Source organism: Apostichopus japonicus, chromosome 8, assembly GCF_037975245.1.
Source record: "Apostichopus japonicus isolate 1M-3 chromosome 8, ASM3797524v1, whole genome shotgun sequence".
In the NCBI taxonomy this organism is placed as follows: Eukaryota; Metazoa; Echinodermata; class Holothuroidea; order Aspidochirotida; family Stichopodidae; genus Apostichopus; species Apostichopus japonicus.
The window spans coordinates 19,417,477-19,424,622 of NC_092568.1; the positions used below are offsets into that span (position 1 = coordinate 19,417,477).

The 7,146-nt window shown below is 38.2% G+C and overlaps 1 long non-coding RNA gene across 1 annotated transcript; it reads right to left on the reverse strand.

Annotated features, from left to right (window-relative positions):
- Positions 1–1,312: 1,312 nt before the first annotated feature.
- LOC139972115 (uncharacterized) lies at positions 1,313–6,302 on the reverse strand. Its single transcript, XR_011794587.1, has 3 exons — positions 5,768–6,302; positions 4,490–4,605; positions 1,313–2,168 (listed from the first exon to the last, which is right to left on the reverse strand). It is a non-coding gene; the product is annotated as an uncharacterized lncRNA (long non-coding RNA).
- Positions 6,303–7,146: the final 844 nt, after the last annotated feature.

Below are 7,146 nucleotides of genomic sequence, written 5' to 3' on the forward strand. Positions count from 1 at the left end.
CTAGTAATATGTCCTATGTATGATCAGGCCCTCGGTCAGGAATTCTGAGTTGAAGTGGCACCAGCAATTAAAGTAGGGGCATCAACAATTTAAGGAGGGGCACCAGCAATTTAAGTAGGGGCATCAACAATTTAAGGACCGAGGGCATCAACAATTTAAGGAGGGGAACAATAAGCGTGTCCACGGATGGGAGTATACAGACGTCTGCACGTGCATGGGGTTTGGGGAGTGGGCACAGACCCCTGTGCCCCGGCTTGGCTGCCGGCCTGGCACCAAGCCAAATATAAAGATGCGTATTATGTGCGACTCCGCGGGAAATAAAATTGTTTCGGTTTTTTAGGAGATTTTTACAGTTATGTCCGGAAGTTGCATTTTTTTCCTCTCGTTATTTTGTGTCAGTCACCTATTTCATCCGGGAACTCTATTGCTTGTTTATTGCTTCTTGGTTTCATCCTGTCTTTTTGTTTTAAAGGAAAATTGTAATTTCAAATTGCCATGGTAACCGTAAACATTGTTCAAGCGTTGTTACAGATAGCAATATCAAAATTAGATTAATGATAAAACCTTGGATATTTTTAGTAGTGAAATTCTCAAATATTGCCTCGGGTGAAAAGTTGACAAAACCTAAAACTAAAAGGGAAATAAGTTAAAGAAACAAAGGTATCCAATTTTTATTTGAAGAAGTATGAAAATGAAATTAAATGTCAAAGATCAAGCATTTCCGGGTTTTAGGATATTTAGCCTTAACATTAGCTAAATCTCTGCAGAATGCTCGTTACGGCTGAATTGAAAATTACATCGACTTCACAATGCAGTGCTTAATGTTGATCTAATGTTTTATCAATTCTAGTAACTCGAACGAAACAAAACAAAAAACGTTTTTTGACATCATACAAATTAGAGAGTGTGCTTGAATGGCTTTTCAACACCATTTACCCTTGACCGATTTGTAATACATGGTAATGTTATTCTGAGGTCTTAATTTAAAGTATCGTGTTTTACAGTCGATTCTCATGGCTTTATCAGTTGAGGTTGGTAAAGGTGAGTTCCCGTTAATTAGTTAAAACTGATGTGTGTTATATGTATACGCCACATCGTTGCCTCCGATCCAATTCGAAATATATACTGGTTGCCCCTTCTGTGTCCACAAAGTCATACGGCTCTCGCTCATTTCAGTTCTATTCTGCTATCCTCTGGAATGGCCTTCCGATCGGAATTAAAGAAGCTCAGTCTGTAACCAGGTTCAAAACGCTTTTAAAGACTACTATTTTCTCACTTTTGTAGTTTTCCGGCCTTTCAGCGCATAGGGACTTTAGTGTATATTTGCGCCTTATAAGAACTGTGTATTATTATTATTATTATTATAATTTCTTAACATGTGTTACATTTATGACCAGTTGCTACTGAGAAGGACTTACAAACAGAAAATTGTAAACACAAAATAATGATTGACTGGACTAACCAGACTACTCTTAAGGTTTCGACAATAATTTCGTCCACATCTTGACAGAAAGGGGATGACACTTTACTGCAAAACGCTTCAAATCTGCAATTTGAAACATCTTTACAAGGTATATACTTACTAGTCATACATAAGGAAAGTTCCTTTCGACTCCTAACCAGTCATTAGTTGAAACAGCCTTTGCATAATGAATTCGTCTGTTAGTAATTTTCCCAGTATCATCTGCTGACAGGTCTAACACGTGTTACGGTGTTATAACACACTAATTCACTTTACACTGATTAACGGTTGTCTCTTATTCACAGTACAAACTGACCAAGCCATATGTATACATTGGCTGTGTTTCCTTATTGAGTTTTTTGAACTGGGGTAGATGCAGCGGTTCATAAAGATCAACGGAAACGACCATGTTTATGTTTTATTTTCTTTCAATATATTATATTTCTTAACCATGAAGTGGCGCTTTTAACCGTCTGCTCTACGAGTTTGGGGAATTTGTTTGTCACGCCAACATATTATCGTTAACAATTATTGTTTGGTTTATGATCTAGAAAATATGTTATGGTATTCATGTTTATCGATGTAAAGTATTCCATTTGCAGACCTACACCTGTTATTAGTTGCGGTCAAATGTGTAAGTTATTCACCTTTTCAAATCCGTTCGCATTCCATGGAGAGCAACGATATAACCTAAATAGGCAGGTGGCTGTGGAAAAGAAAAATCGTAACCAGTTAAAACTGCTTTGAAAATTTGTCACATTGCTGGTGGTCGAGAAACCATATAGTCGCTTATTTTAGTCCATAAAAATTGCATTACGAATACATGGAATAATGACATGAAGGCATTTAGACAAAATAAAGAGATAAACTTAACTTTGGGGACACAAAACTATCTGTATCAGAAGAGAAATAAGAAATCAAATGAGAAATAACTCGCTTTTCATAGGCCTAAGAGTATTCATATAAGGTTGTGACATTATGCCAACGAAATGACGGGTATATCAAAAGGTGGTTGAGCAGACGAAGCTTGGGAATAAAGAGATTTCTCTCTGATGGGTATAGACAGGAATGAACAGGCGGGTACATCAGGGGTAACGTATCTTATCCCATTCCCACACCACACGACCCCACCCTAACCCCACCTTAACCTATATCCCAGGGTTTCCCTAACTTTATCCCCCACGAACTCCCTGTGGATGTCAGAGTTGTCCACGCACCCCCAACTTTTCGAGACACGACCTGAGTCATTATTATACTATAATACGCATAACATATTTATATATTTATCACATGCTCGGTACGGTACTACTATGGCAACATATGCGTATATGGAACGCGAAAAGAGTTTGTCGATAGGTACGACTTTTTTACATTACTAACTTATATGACATATCAGATTTCAGTTCCACAAAAAGTAAACTAGTTTTGACTTTCAGAAACGTCTCACGAACCCCCTGGGATGGACTCACGCACCCCTAGGGGTTCATGCACCCCAGTTAGGGAACCCCTGCAATACCCTAACCCTAACTGCTGTGGGTTAGTTGAAAAGTGTTGAGTGCGAGAGGGGAGGGTGAGGAGCATACGTAGAATCAACGTTATTGTGCTGCCAACACTCATTTATACTTCATTGATCGCTTTCATTTGTTCTGTTTTAGTTGTACTACCAAGAAGGAGCACTTGCTTAATTGTTTACCACCCTATATATATTCTTCGTCGCGCCTGCCTTAAAAAAAATGCCAGTAACGTTACGCATTTGATCGACGAATGTTATTTATTTGCAGAACCCACTCAACTTCCGCTAGCCTCTATTTATATTAATATGTCAGTTGTTATGTTATTGAGTCCCTCAGTTGCATTATATGTTTAAAATATTGCTTTAGGTCAACCATCTGGTGCGTCTGCCTAACATGTAGGCTGTTGCAAAACCACAATAAATAAACGTTAGGCTACAAAGTAGACTTTTGTAACCGTTGAGTGTTTGCTACTACACACAAACAGACGCTTCAGTGATTACGTATATTAGATATCTGAAACACCATATGGATTGGTCATGGTTTGATCCTTTCTGTGATCGACAAACCATAGCATTTCAAGATTCTGTATTATAGCGACAAGTTACACGATTATACAGTTGTGTAACTGGTGATGTTATCGTTCGTTTAATGTTTCCCAAAGGAAGTCGTGAAAACTATATCCCACGTATTTTGCCCTGTGTTGTCCAAGTTCACGGTTAGCTCCTAATGAAATGATTCCGAAATGTATTTTCATTCTGGTTTTGTTCTGTCACGTATACCACAGTCCATTCGTTGTCAGTTGTTTCATCTCTGTATAAGGCTCAAGACAACATTTTATTTTAAATTAATAGGCAAAAGTACCTGTTTTTCTCTTTATCATGTGCTGACTTTTTCCAAACATTGACTCTTCGTCACAAACTAAGACAAATAAAAAAAAAAATCGCGGTATAGAAAGGAACAGTGACGTTGGGCCCAATGCTTTCCTAGGAGAGCAGTAACGACCTGTTTTGTGAGTATTAAAATCTGCCATTATTATTTTTTTTGGGGGGGGGGGGGAGACGGGCAGATATTTGGGAGGCCTTACTCCCCCATAACATAAAAGTGTCTTAGATTTTCAGGTTTCTCTGAATGGTACCGCAACCTACCGGATATAGACATGATTTTTTTCTACTGAAAAAAAAACAGTTTCAACAACCTTTCTTCAGACCTAATTATTGACCTAATTTTATAGTCTAAGTAAGTCTCAGAATATAACATTTGAATTTGAAGTTTTTGTGGGGGATGTTCTCCCCTATCCCTATACATAGTAGTTGGCTTTCAAAGATTCTAGCGCCACACCCCTTCCTTTATAAAACCATTGGACCCCCACCCCCCACATCGCCCTTCATCTTCTTCTTCATCTTCTTCTTGTCACGGAAGAGGCCTTTCTATACGGACGGTGAATGTTTTCATAGTTTCATAATACTTCTCTGAATCACAGAAACGGATAATTATAAATATTTATGATACTCACGTTATTACAAGCTGGATGAAATCACGGTGAAGTCTGGTATGCTGTTATAGGTAAGACAGGTATCTCGCTGTGATTTGATGTTTAACTGACAAACAAGTCTAAACAGCTGATATCCCCTGCAACAAATGGTAGCGCATGTTTGGATTGGCTGTTTTGGCAACAGGTATAAACATAGGGGAAGCACTCTGCACGGAAAGTTTTAATATTATATGACTTCCATCGTATTATTAACTCTTTTAATCTATATGTTTCGGTGAACTGACCAAACATCTTTGTATTTACTATCAGAAAAGAGACAAAAAAGAGAATATTGCTAAAACAAATTTTGCTAAAATTTGAATTTATGGATTCGTGACTTTATTTTGCACTTTTAAATATGTGATTAACACTAACAGTGCTTCAAATATTAACAAATCGTTTTTTTTTTGTCTTTCTCTTTCTCCACCCACCTTTCTCATTCTCTCTCTCTCTCGATCGAAAATGTGAAATATTAATCAGATGTTCATTCACACTTAGTAAAGATTCCTAAATCCTATTGGTCCATTCAGGTCAGCTGACCGTGGTTAATCCTGTGAGTAACGCACGGTAAAATTACGGGGCATCACTTTAATAAAATCTTTGGTTATATGTAACCAAAAATGTTTTGTTTTATGATTTTTCCCCCACACAAATGGTAGTGTATGAATGAACGGGGTTAATCAACGGTCTAGCGTGCGTTACTCACATGATTAATGCACTCCGGGTGTTAATGCTATCGCTGGATGCACTCGGGCTCCGCCCTCGTGAATCGCTTGCATTATCCCCCGATCGTGCATTAATCCTGTGAGTAACGCACGCTAGACCGTTGATTAACCCATTATTTATAGAACGAATAAAACACATTGATGTTCCAATTGTGAACCTTATAAGGCAGTTGTTAAACACCTCTCTTTGAAAGAAAACGCACAAGTACAAATCATTTGTGAAGGCACTTATCTTTTACAACTCCCCACCCCCATCCCCTCCCACAACAGGCAAACCCCAACCACCCTGTAAGGAAGACAAACCTGGACCAGCACATATACAGAACACATAGGCAAAGCATAGTAACTTTTCACACACCAGTTGTTACAGCATTATATTGCTCACGTGGACAAAGTATAGACAATTCGTGTATATTGGGTGACGTGGGGGTAGGTTCCCGAGGAAGGGGGACTGGTGGACCCTTATACGGAAGATTTATTGGATGGCACTTTTTGAAGATAATCCGTAAGGTATAAATAGTAACATCTTGCCTACCTGTTTTAACGGAATTTGTCGGTGGCTGACAATGTTACACTTCCCTTAAAAAAGATTAAAAAACCTTTTCCACACATCTCATTGAAAACCCCATCTCAATGTGTTGTCATTTACATAAGATATGGTTGATTCATGGTATGTGACCAATTTGAGTTTCTGGTTCCTCCTTTACCACAGTCAATGAATCACAATACGGATGATCTGTGGTGCCATCGTGTTAGATATCCTATACGAAAACTTGAATTTCCTGTTCAGGCTTAGTTTGCCGTTGCTTCAAATTCTTAAATGGCGATACATTTGTGATGGTTTCCTTATAGCTGTCAGTATTCTCTGCATTTAGAATTTCATCAAAATGAAACATTTGTATAGAAATATTATCGTAGGCCTATATTGAATATTCATCTCTGGAAAAATGAATTAAAAAAATACAGCTCCAATACCATGATGCCAACTGCTAGATACTTTCACAAAATATCACTAAATTGAGAGCGAAAAAAAAATCATATAGTCGCCATACGAAATGCGATGTGGGTTTGGTTCCGAGCTGTAGATGCAGACAAACTTCCAGTTTTGTTTAGCAAGCAACTGTAGCCACCGTAAAATCCCTTTGAGTAGTAGCACACATGCTGTTTTTATACATCCTGAAACGTTAATCGGATGTGCATAAAACGAATAAAGCACCTTGGATTTGCCCTGAGAACACCTTAAGATCTTCCCAAGCACCTATCGATTGAGAGAACATGTGTCTGGTATTGTGAATCTGTCAATGAAATCTCCAATCGGAATGGACATAGTTCACAGAGTCTGGTATATATGTTCAATATGTGAGAATAGTATGTTTATTGGAGATAAAGTATGTGTAAGAAGAGGCACACAAAAGTATTTTTTTTTATCAACGGGATATATGTTGCCAGGTTCAGGAAAGTTAGAGGTGCCCTCGGAAGTTGACATATTTATCGTAATGTGTAACTACACTTTGAGACACTGACACTATAATATAACTTCTCACTGTGAGATCGGATCGAGACACTCTGCAGTGTTACAACACTGTAACACCATGCACTGTAATAACCTTGCATAGTAAGACTATGACACTATATTGTGACAGTACACCATCGGATCGAGACACTATGCATTGTTACAGCATTGTAACACCATGCATTGTAACTAACCCTTCACTGCGAGACTGTGACACTTTATTGTGGCATACTATACACCATCGGATCGAGACACTATGCATTGTTACAACATTGTAACACCATGCATTGTAACTAACCCTTCACTGCGAGACTGTGACACTTTATTGTGGCATACTATACACCATCGGATCGAGACACTATGCATTGTTACAACTTGTAACACCATGCATTGTAACTAAC